Below are 12,465 nucleotides of genomic sequence, written 5' to 3'. Positions count from 1 at the left end.
TTGAACGCAGTGGAAGATTCAGCTATTGATATGTGACACAGGCGTCTAGGCCACATGAGTGAAAAAAGGGCTTCAATTATTAGCAAAGAAGCGGCTCCTTCCAGACGTGACAGGTATACCTCTCAAAACATGTATTGACTGTTTATCAGGGAAACAACACAGAGTTTCATTTGTTAAATCTGCTTTTCATGTTAATAAATTACATGCATTAGATTTAGTTTATTCTGATGTTTGTGGTCTTATAAGGATAAAAATCTTGGGTGGGGCATTGTATTTTGTCACTTTTATAGATGATGCATCTAGGAGGGTTTGAGTTTATGCTTTGAAATCTAAGGATGAGGTCTTTGGTGTATTTAAAATGTTTCATGCTATGGTCAAAAGAGAGAGACAGACAGATCATTAAAGTGCATCCGCACTGACAATGGTGGTGAATACATTGATAACTTCCATGAGTATTGTAAGTTCCTGGGTATACGGCATAAACAGACGGTTCCCAAGACCCCCTAGCATAATGGTGTAGCTGAGCGAATGAATCACACCATTGTAGAGAGAATTAAATGCATGTTATCCCATGCAAAGTTGCCCAAAATGTTCTAGGAGAAGCATTGCACACGGCAGTGTATTTAATAAACAGGTCTCTATCAGCTCCATTGAATGGAGAAGTACCTGAGAAGGTGTGGACTTGACAAGATCCATTGTACAGTCATCTCAGGGTATTTGGATGAAGGACATTCGTTCACGTACCAAAGGACGAGAGGTCCAAGGTCGATATGAAGATCAAGCAATGTGTGTTCTTGGGGTACGGTGATGAAAAGTTCGGCTACAGATTGTGGGATCCGACTAAGAAGAAGCTTGTCAGGAGCAGAGATGTAGTTTTCTTTGAAGATCAATGTATAGAAGACATTTGTAAGCCAGAGAAGAACCAACCTAGTTTAGGTGAGCTAGAGGACATGGATCCGGTTATTCCTCTTGTGGTGCCTGATGACGGAGAAGTACAACAAGGTGCAGAGGACGAGGGAGTTCCTACAGAAGATGGACCAGGGGAGCAGCCCCCACTTGATCTACTTGTTGAGTTATAAGTGAGGAGGTCATCTAAGGACAGACATCCATCCAAAAGATACTCATCGCATGAGTACATTATGCTCACTGATGGGGGAGAGTCAGAAGATTATTCTGAGGCCCTAGTCGACGAGCATAAGGGGCAGTGGTTGAAAGCTATGTAAGACGAGATGGAATCCTTGTATAAGAACCACACTTATGATATGGTGAAATTGCCTAAGGAAAAGAAAGCTCTGAGCAACAAGTAGGTGTTCAGAAAGAAGAATGAGAAGAAGAATTTACAAACGAGGTTCAAGGCCAGACTTGTAGTGAAAGGGTTTGGTCAGAGGAAAGGTATAGACTTCTATGAGATATTCTCACCAATAGTGAAGATGACATCTATACGGGTGTTGCTTGGGTTGGCGGCTAGCATGGATCTGGAGATAGAGCAGTTAGATATTAAAATTGCCTTTCTCCATGGCGACCTGGAAGAAGAGATCTACATGCACCAACCAGAGGGGTTCGAAGTCAAGGGCAAATAACATATGGTGTGTAGGCTAGGGAAGAGCTTGTATGGGCTAAAATAAGCTCCAAGACTCATTCATGTTAAAGTATGGATATGACAGAACAGAGTCGGACCACTGTGTGTTCACGCGCAAGTTCTCAGATGGTGATTTCTTAGTTCCGTACGTTGATGACATGCTCATCATGGGTAAAGACATCAAGAAGATCGATAGGCTGAAATAGGAGTTGGGCAAGTCATTTGAGATGAAAGACTTAGGCCCGGCTAAATAGATCCTAGGAATGGAGATAACTCGTGACAGAAGCATCATAAAGCTTTGGCTGTCACAAGAACCGTATATTAAGAAAGTCCTAGAGCGGTTCAATATGAATACAGCGAAGCTGGTCAGTACTCCATTGGATGGTCACTTTAAATTGAGTAATAAGCAGTGTCCCAAGATGAAGACAGAGGTGGATGAGATGAGGAAGATACCCTACGCATCAGCGGTAGGAAGTTTGATGTATGCTATGGTGTGTACGCACCCAAACATAGCATATGCGGTTGGTGTTGTTAGCCAGTATCTTGCCATTCCTGGCAAAGAACATTGGGCAGCGGTGAAGTGGATGCTGCAGTATCTAAGAGGCTTATCCAAGTTGAGCCTACGCTATGGTGAGAGAAAACCTGTGTTAGAAGGCTACACAGATGTAGATATGATAGGTGACATAGATTCCAGGAAGTCTACATCGGGGTTCATGTTCACGTTTGCAGGGGGAGTGGTCTCTTGTCAGAGTAAGCTATAGTAGGTCATAGCATTGTCGATGACAGAGTCTGAGTACATTGCGGTCACAGAAGCATGTAAAGAGATGATTTGGATGAAGATGTTCCTACAGGAACTTAGCCTGAAGCAGGAGCAGCACGTGGTCTATTGCGATAGTCAAAGTGTTATACACTTGAGCAAGAATCCAAGTCAACACTTCAAGTCGAAGCACATAGAGATTCGGTATCACTGGATCAATGATACTTTGGAACAAAAGGTGTTACAGCTTGAGAAGGTCCACACAGACGATAATGGGTCAGACATGATGACAAAGGTATCAAGGGCAAGTTTGAGGTTTGTAGAAACCTGGCTGGCTTGAAGAAGGTGAATTCCTCCTTAGTCAGAAGGGAAAGATTTGATGGGGTTTTTCTCCTTAGTTCAGAGGAGAAATAGAGCAGCCAGTTGTAAAAAATGGATGTTTCACCACGTTGTTAGACCGGTCGAAGGGAGCTGCTCAACCAGTCGAGTGGGCCGCTAGACCGGTTAAGGACGCTGCTCGACCAGTCGAGTGTCACTCAACTCAAAGTTCAGTGACTGGGTTTTTTTTATTGCTCGACCAGTCGAGCATCTGGCTCGACTAGTCGAGGGTTACGCAGATTCAGTGTGGATTTGGTGCGGACTGCGTAAATTTGAGGCGATTTTTGTAGAGGTGCGGAAAGGAATTTCCTAAACTATAAATAGGGGTCCTAGGGTTATTTTAGGATAATGCAAGGGGATTTTCTAAAGCTATGCAAAGGGTTTCTAAAGGGTTTTAAGGTTAACAAAAGGTGAGAGAAAGAGAAAAGAGAGAGAGGAAGCTTGTGGAAGGGAGGATTCTGCTCGTAGAGATGATCTACTTTGCAGTCGACGTCTCAATGCTTCTACGTCCTCGTGATCGATGAGATCTCTCTGTTTCTTTCATTCTCTTATTGTTCATCTACTCCTGCATGAGTGAAGAAGGTTTGATCCAAGCAGGGTGTGCTTGTGATCGGTTATAATGTTCTACTTCATAGTGAATTGTTGCTCTGGACTAGGTCTCGTGGTTTTTACCTCTTCGAGCGTTTTCTACGTAAAAATCTCTTGTGTCGTGTGGTTTGTACTTTGATTTATTTCATTACTTTGTTATATCCCATAATTCTGGTGTTTTGGGAGGTGAGATCCTAAGGTTTTTCTGCAATGCTCCCAACATATCCATCCCTTGATAAGATGTTGTTTCTATTGATTACATGTTGTACATGCCCATTGACCATACCGGAGACCAGTCTTTTTAGATCATGACGTATATTGTTAAGGAAACCATTTGTGAAATTGGAAAACCTCTAGATCCATTGAAACTACGAACTAAGGACATGGCATGTATATTGTTGTACAAGTCAGTTGTGCGATTGTGATGGTGGTGATCTTGGTAATGCGGTTGTTGTGGTGGACTGAAAATCATTTTAACTATGGCTTGTTGAGAAGGAGACCAGTGCATGGTCTCGCTCGAAATCAAAGAAGGACAAATGTAATCTCCCTCTCCCTCTCTCTCTCTCTCTTTGTTAGGAAGTTTCCACCTTTTCCTCAATTCCAAAGTGCTAGATAATTTGTTGTTGCCAGTACTTGAGAAATAAAATGGATCAATCTTAAGATATGTTGATGTAGAAATCTGGTTAGCCACTTCTGGACCTACTTACCTGTACAAGGAATAGATAAGGAAGATCCTAACTAGAGCAAGGGACCGTCCGATGCCTAAGTTAGGAAAATGGATCTGGGTCTAGTCGAGTCTTGAAGGTTTAGGGCTAAAGATAGTGCGTACTGTTCACCACTAGATGCGTCTCTATTTATAGTTTAGGAGTGGCGGTGGCGTAGAGGAGATCTCCCTATTTAGTAGGGTGTATTGCAGAGGGATTTGGATCTCTGACTAGTATGGCGAAGATCTCGGGGTTCTGAGCATGTCATAGATATCCTCCGCGATCTTTGGAGAAGACCTTGGTTGAATCTCTCTTGGATAAGATTTCATTACAAGAGACCAACAGAAGCGTGTGATGGCTAGCTAAGGTGGCTTTGGCTGACCTGACCTGAGAGTGGTATGCCACTTTAAGCCAAGCCAACTTGGGTCACACCGACTTGGGTTGCATTGACCTGGGCCATGGGGACCTGGGTCATGCCGACCTGGGTCACACCGACCTGGACTATGCCGACCTGTCTCCTTAGTCAAGCGGAGAGACGGGATATTGCTGACGAACTCTGGAGAACTTGGAATCGTCAGAGGTGGTGCTCTTGCAGGCATGTTCCTTGGTCACGAGCTCTGAGTAGGAAGCGGGCTCTCAACGGGGGTTCTCGCCGTCGCTTGCTTACTCGAGCGTATAAGGTTCCAACCTAACCTTCTTTTATGGGTCGATCCCTTTTTCCCCATAATAGTAAGCCCTCCTACTTATAAGTCTGCGAAACAAGCTTGAGAAGTAGGTCGGGTCTGGTCAAGTCGGATTGGTGTTACTTGGGTTGTTGAATCGTCTTGTCATTAATGTTGAGTAAGGTGGCAGGTGCGAATATCGGGGTGTATCAGTAATTATAGTACAACACCCTTAAGGTGGCGTACCATAACTCGAGGTCATATGGGTTGTTGGGTGTCTTTTCGACGCTAGGCGAGTGAGGCAGTGCCGCATGTCCTGTCCTCTGATGTGGGGTCGTACGGCGAGTGGGAGCGCACCACGTGTCGAGATGGGAGAGCTAAGGAGCCGTTTCGGTTGCGCATTGATTGCGAGCAATAAATGCTCGTACAAGTGGCTCCACTATAAAAGGGGGTGCCCTAATGTTGGGCGGGGTTATTTTCCCTTTCTACTCTCGCGTGCTCCTTCTTCCATGGCGTCAGGAGATTCCCGATGAGCGACCTTCTGGGATCTTCTCAGGCGAGCCGCTTCCTTTGGTGAGCCTCGCTTCTACCCCCTTACCCTCCTCCCTTCTTCTTTCTTCTTCTTCTTATTTTTCGGCGTGATTTGGGCCTACAGCCATGCTGGAAACTTCGACTCCGCGGGAGGGGACCCCTGGTCGTGATGGTGGGGAGGACAACCTTCACCCAATGTCAAACCTACCATCACTGTTGATGATGATGAGTGACAGGGGCTTTTGGGCATCCATTGAGTCGCGAATGGCGGAGCGGTCCTGTAACGCCTTATATTTTTCAATACTCGGGTGTTACCACTTAAATCCAATTTAGCACGAACGTATGTAGGAACACACATAACATATATTACACATCATCATTTGGTAATTCACGACCTGTCCATCTTAACCATTTGACGTGGATCGTGGCGATGAGGGACCCATAACAGTTTAGTTCAATCCGCCTTAGACCCTAATGGCTTTTAACCTTTTGGATTTGAGTTAGGACAATCCATAATACATCTGTAGGGTTTAATGTCAATCCACATGGGATTGGGCATTGAGCATTTATGGTAAGGTTGCGACTCCAATCCATAATCTAAGTGGGCAGTTGAGGCTTGCAGTATTCATCTTATCACAAGGATAGATTAAGTCAGATGTTGTCTTAAGCTAAGATGTATAACCTAATCCGACTGTCCAACATGAATCTCGAAACTTGAATTATCCATCTGGCTTCGAAACTCCATCGAGAGATACATCACTTAATGATTACAATTAGTCCCTTTGATCATTAGGTTTATCGATGATTCTCACCTAAATTAGGCTAGAAACCCTAGAAGTCACCCATGAGCAAGTTTAGAATCAATCTGACCATCAGGATCTCATTGGTCGTGAAATAACCTACGTATTTAGGAAGTATGGCTCACCTAGGCTTTGGATATGCTTGATCTCTGGCCAGAGGTCCCACTTGGACTTACGGGGACTAAATAGATAAGAATGGATTGAAATCAGAGGAGACCCAACTGTTGGTTCGTTGAAAACAATCCTCGCCCGTATACCAAACTATCCACTTGTTGCTATTCAAGATGGGCCATCACGTCACTAGAGAGACCTATTTTTAGAATTCAAACTTTGATGATGGACAAACCTAGCTGACTTAAGCAAAGCAACCCTAATGTTAGGGTACGTAGCTAAATAATGCACATCGAGTAGTCCCACAACCTACATACATATATAATAAATAAATAAATAAATAAAGACAGATAAATAAATAAATGGCAATGTATAGGTAATAATAATAATGATGATGATGATGATAAATAAAATAATGATAATAATAGTAGTAATAATAATAATAATAATAATAATAATAATAATGGTAATAATAGTAATAATAATATACTAAAAGGTAAATGAATAACAATGTAAAGGTAATGATAATAATATTATCATTACTAAAATATTTAAATAGTCTAAAAAAATCATAGGATGAGCGACCCTAATCACTTCAGGAAGTAGGCCCTACAACTTAATTCAGAATAATAATAATAATAATGATAATATTAAAATTAATAATAATAATAATAATAATAATAATAATAATAATAATAATAATAATAATAATAATAATAATAATAATAATAATAATAATAATAATAATCATACAAAACCATGAGACAGCTAGTTCTAGGGCTAGTGATAGATGAGGAAAGCCTTACAAATGGCCCATTAGGATCTTTTTGCCGTTGACGTTCAATTGCGGATGGATCTGACCAATAGATCAACAGGAAATCCATAAACAAGAATCAAATCAAGTTGTGGGCCCCACCTAGACCTTGGATCTGCCCCACCTTTGGTAAAAGCCGTGGCAGGGTCCACCAAATAGGATGGACGGTGTAGATTTATCACAAACATCATGGTGGACCCCACTTGATGGGCCGCATGTACACAACTGGTGCACACCCGCTGTGCACCAGACGCCCCTGGCCGGTCAGCATGAGCTGACCCGTGCCTAGCCAAAAAAGAAGAGTTTTTCTCTCTCTCCCTCTGTTTTTGCCGACAGACGGACGGGCGTCTGTTTGGGACGTCCGTGGCCCACTATGATCACCCACCTGGGTGATCCGAACCGTCCATATTGTGAAAATCATGGCCTTAACCAAGATCATGCTAACATCCATATTCACGCGACCATGCGTGTGCACAATTCTCGCTGCAAATAAGTCCTGGAAACACAAAGTTTCCCAAAAACGGAAACTGTTTTGGCAGGCCAGCTAGCAGGATCCGCGCGAGAGGGGAACTCTCAATCCCAGCCCTCCATTTGAGCATATCTTGGCCGTCCTAGCTAGTTCTTTTCTTGGAAAAGGAAAGAGGATGAGAGTGAGGGACCGGCGGTGTTGCAAAAATATTGATTTTAATAAAAATATTTTAATAATAAAATATAATATAATATAAAAAGTTGTTTTTGGAAAAAACACTTTTCTACGGGTTTTTTGGAATAGTCCCACATGGAAAAGAGAAGAGAAAAATCTGTGGTTTATATGAAGGAAGTGGAGTATTATAATATTTACTTACCTAGTCCGTGGACTATGGACCTTGCGTGTTCCAGTGCGTAGCACTGGAACACCCGCGCGCGCGCTCGCGCTCGGTCTCGGTCTCGGACTCGGACTCGGTCTCGGTCTCGGTCACGGGCACGGGCACGGGCTCGGGCTCGGTGCGAGTGCGTGGGCATGTGAGGCAGTGTGGCTGTAGAGGCGCTAGTGGCTGGTTAGTAGAGAGACTAAAGGACTGAGAGAGAAATCTCTCAGTATAAATAGAGGGACTGAAAAGAGCTGTTGCAGCAGAAACTATAACAGCTGAGCCATTAGTGCAGGGTCCAGCTGTAACTGTTGCATGGCTAGCCCAACAGCTAGAAAACGGCTAGCTGTTGTCTCACAACAGTCATCATGCAGCAGCTTGATGGTCTATGCACAACAGTAAAAAAATGACCATAAAACGGTTAATTTTCCAACAGCTAGAAATGGCTTAATGGAATTTAAGTCTCTGGACCATAACCCCCTAGCCATCCTAGCCTATAAAAGGAGGACCTGGATGGGTTTCCAATCCATCTCAACTCACTCCAGCAAACCCATACGAACTGAGACAGCCAGCCCCTCTCCACTCAAATATTCTAGTATTTTCCAGCAACATAGCAAGGCTTAAACCTTAGCTTGAAGAACAGACCAGCGGTGTGGTCTAGAACGGTTCAACTGAACCAGTAGCTGAAGATTTGAACTGACCAGTGCAGAAGTTTTTCTCTTCTTTTCTTCTTCTTTTGGGATTTTTCCTTTATATTGTAATACTGCCAGAAAGCGTGTAATTGAGTTCCATTTGGTGGGCCTTCGTGTTTGCTGAACGCAGACCCACACCAGGCTTGTCGTATCCTAGAAGCTATTTGCCTGTAACCTACCAGCATACTCAATTCACTTGAGTAGGGGCAAATAACGCTTTAAGGACAGCGTTTCAGACGTGCTTCAGCCTGTCCTGATTTCTGATTATTTTGCACTTTTCGGTTTCCATATTATACAGAAATACATTAATCTGTATAATTTCCAACAATCTTAAAGCGTTATTCTACTGATGGAAGCCGACAGTGTTTCATCCATCAAGTTGATGAATCAGGACTTGATACGTCTTGATCGGTTCGATGGAACCAATTTTACAAGATGGCAAGACAAGCTGAAATTTCTCCTGATGGCACTGAAGATCTATTACATATTAGATCCAAATTTGCAAGCACTACCTGAAGCATCTGACAACGATACACCTGAACAAGTAGCTGCCCGCATCAAAAGAGCCGAAGACGAACTCTTGTGTCGAGGACACATTCTGAACGCTCTCTCCGACCGCCTGTACGATCTGTACCAACAGACGTCATCAGCAAAGGAGATCTGGGCCGCTTTGGAATTCAAATACAAGGCTGAAGAAGAAGGTACCAACAAGTTTCTCATCGCTAGGTATTTTGACTTCAGCATAGTAGATAATAAACCACTGCTGCCCCAAATCCAAGAATTGCAGCTAATAGTAAACAAAATCAAAGCGATAAAAATCGATCTTCCTGAATCATTCCAAGTCGGGGCTATAATCGCCAAATTGCCACCGATGTGGAAAGACTATAGAAAGAAGTTGCTGCATAAAACCGAGGACTACACACTGGAACAAATCCAGAAACACCTCAGGATTGAGGAAGAATCCCGTAACCGCGATAGAAAAAATGATAACGGGAATACCTCGTCCAAGGTACATGCTGTAGAAAACACTAATAACAAACATCCCGAGAAGGACGATTCCCTGAAACCTAATAAAGGAAAATTCAAGAAGAACACCCAAAAGAAGAACGGAAAGTTCAAGGGCCCATGCCATGTCTGTGGAAAAACTGGGCACTATGCTCGAGTATGCCGCTATCGCAAATCTAAAAAAGAGGCAAGTGCAGTAGAAGAAGGCGATATTGTGGCTATGATCACTGAGGTGAATACCATCCAAGGCAAAGTTCCAGGTTGGTGGTATGATACTGCCGCTACTGTACATGTGTGCTACGACAAATCAGCCTTCAAAACCTATGAGGAATTGACCGATGGTCAAGAAGTCCAAATGGGTAATGAAGTCCGATCGAAGGTCGTCGGCAAAGGAACTGTCGAACTGATATTCACCTCTGGAAAGAAAGTGATTCTAACTAATGTACTGCACGTCCCAGACATGAGGCGAAGCTTAGTTTCTGGAGATCTTCTGGGAAAACCAGGCATAGGGGTGGTGTATGAGTTAGGTAAACTGATTCTATCCAAAAATTGGAATTTTGTCGGAAAGGGATATGCTTGTAACGGAATGGTTAAGTTTTTTCTGAATGAAAGTAGCACTTCTGCGTATATGGTTGAATCCGCTGGACTGTGGCATGATAGACTAGCCCATATAGGGTATAGTACGTTGAAGTTCATGGCTAAGAATGGTTTAATCTCATACACAGATAATGAAATCGAAAAATGTGAAGTGTGCATAAGATCCAAAATGACAAAGAAACCTTTTCCAAGTGTTGAAAGATCGTCTCAAGTATTGGATCTTGTGCACAGTGACATCTGTGAGTTAAACGGCATTCTTACTCGTGGAGGTAAACGGTACTTCATAACCTTTATAGATGATTGCTCTAGGTATGTGTATGTGTACCTATTAAAAAGTAAAGATGAAGCATTAAGCATGTTTAAAATATATAAAGCAGAAGTGAAGAATCAACTAAATAAGAAAATAAAAATTCTCCGTAGCGATAGAGGAGGAGAATACTTCTCCAATGAATTCGATAACTTCTGTGAAGAACATGGACTGATACATCAATGTATAGCGCCATATACACCTCAACAAAATGGAATAGCTGAAAGGAAGAATAGAACATTAGTAGAAATGGTTAACTCAATGCTGATAAGAGCAGAGTTGCCACTAAGTCTATGGGGAGAGGCACTGCTTGCAGCATGCCATATAATAAACAGAATTCCGTCTAAAAAATATAAAATATCTCTATATGAAACATGGAGAGGTAGAAAACCTAACCTAGGATATCTAAGAGTGTGGGGGTGTCTTGCATATTGTAGAACTCCTAATCCAAAAAGAACCAAGTTAGGACCAAGAGCTATTAAGTGCGCCTTCGTAGGGTATGCACAAAATAGTAAAGCTTATAGACTTCTAGACATAGAGTGTAATACAATAATAGAATCAAGAGATGTTTAGTTCTTTGAGAACTTACTATCCTTGGAGTCAAAGGATAATGAAATCCAAACTCCTAATAGAGAACCAGATAACACAGCATCACAGATAGTGGAAGCTCCTATTGAGCCTCGTAGGAGTCAAAGAACAAGAATAGAGAAGAGTCTTGGAGATGACTATATAGACTCACAACGTGTCATTTTCCATCTTGTAGAAGGAGATAGAGAAAATGTTATAAGAAAAATACCTATATTAATGACTATAGAAGATGATCCTAAAACATATAAAAAGGCCATATCCTCTAGAGACTCAGCTTTCTGGAAAGAAGCTATAAATGATGAAATGGAATCCATACTATCAAATCAAACATGGGAACTAGTTAACTTACCTCCAGGTTCTAGACCTATAGGTTGTAAGTGGGTATTTAGAAAGAAATATCACACAGATGGGACTATTCAAACCTTTAAAGCTCGACTAGTAGTTAAGAGTTTTAGACAAAAAGAAGGAATAGATTACTTTGACACCTACTCTCCTATAACTAGGATAACATTCATTAGGATATTATTTGCGCTAGCTTCAATACATCATCTTCACATCCACCAAATGGATGTAAAGACTGCATTCCTGTATGGTGACCTCAACGAGGAGGTATACATGGAACAACCTGAAGGATTCGTTCTACCAGGAAATGAAAACAAAGTATATAGATTAGTCAAATCATTGTATGGATTAAAACAAGCACCAAAACAGTGGCATGAGAAGTTTGATTCCAAAATACTTTCTCATGGTTTCATGCATAATGTAGCTGACAAATGCATATATTCTAAAGTAGATGGTAGTTACATCGTTATTATTTGTCTGTATGTTGATGACATGTTAATAATAAGTAATAAAATGGAAGGTGTAACTGAAACAAAAAGATTTCTATCTTCCGTATTTAAAATGAAGGATCTTGGACAAGTTGATACCATTCTTGGTATCAAAGTTAAAAAACATTGTGGGGGTTATGCTTTGTGTCAATCTCATTATATTGAGAAGATATTAAACAAGTTTAACCATCTAAATATAAAAGAAGCAAAGACCCCATTTGATCCAAGTATCAAACTAAAAGAAAATACTGAAAGAATAGTTGCACAATTAGAATATGCGAGTGCTATAGGGAGTCTTATGTATGCTATGCAATGCACTAGACCTGATATCACATATGCTGTGAGTAAACTTAGTAGGTTTACTAGTAACCCCAGTACTGAACACTGGAATGCAATAAGTAGAGTCCTTGGTTACTTAAAAGCAACCAAAGACTTAGGACTATTCTATTCAGAGTTTCCTGCCGTATTGGAAGGATATACCGATGCGACCTGGATATCGAGTGCAGGGGACAACAAGTCTACTACAGGGTGGGTATTCACCCTAGGAGGTGCAATTGTATCTTGGGGATCCAAGAAACAGACTTGCATAACGCATTCGACTATGGAGTCTGAATTTATAACCCTGGCTGCAACAGACAAAGAGGCTGAGTGGCTAAGGGATCTTCTATTAGAAA

The sequence above is a fragment of the Magnolia sinica genome, chromosome 16 (genome assembly GCF_029962835.1).
Source record: "Magnolia sinica isolate HGM2019 chromosome 16, MsV1, whole genome shotgun sequence".
Taxonomy (NCBI): Eukaryota; Viridiplantae; Streptophyta; class Magnoliopsida; order Magnoliales; family Magnoliaceae; genus Magnolia; species Magnolia sinica.
Note: the sequence above shows the minus strand (reverse complement) of the source record.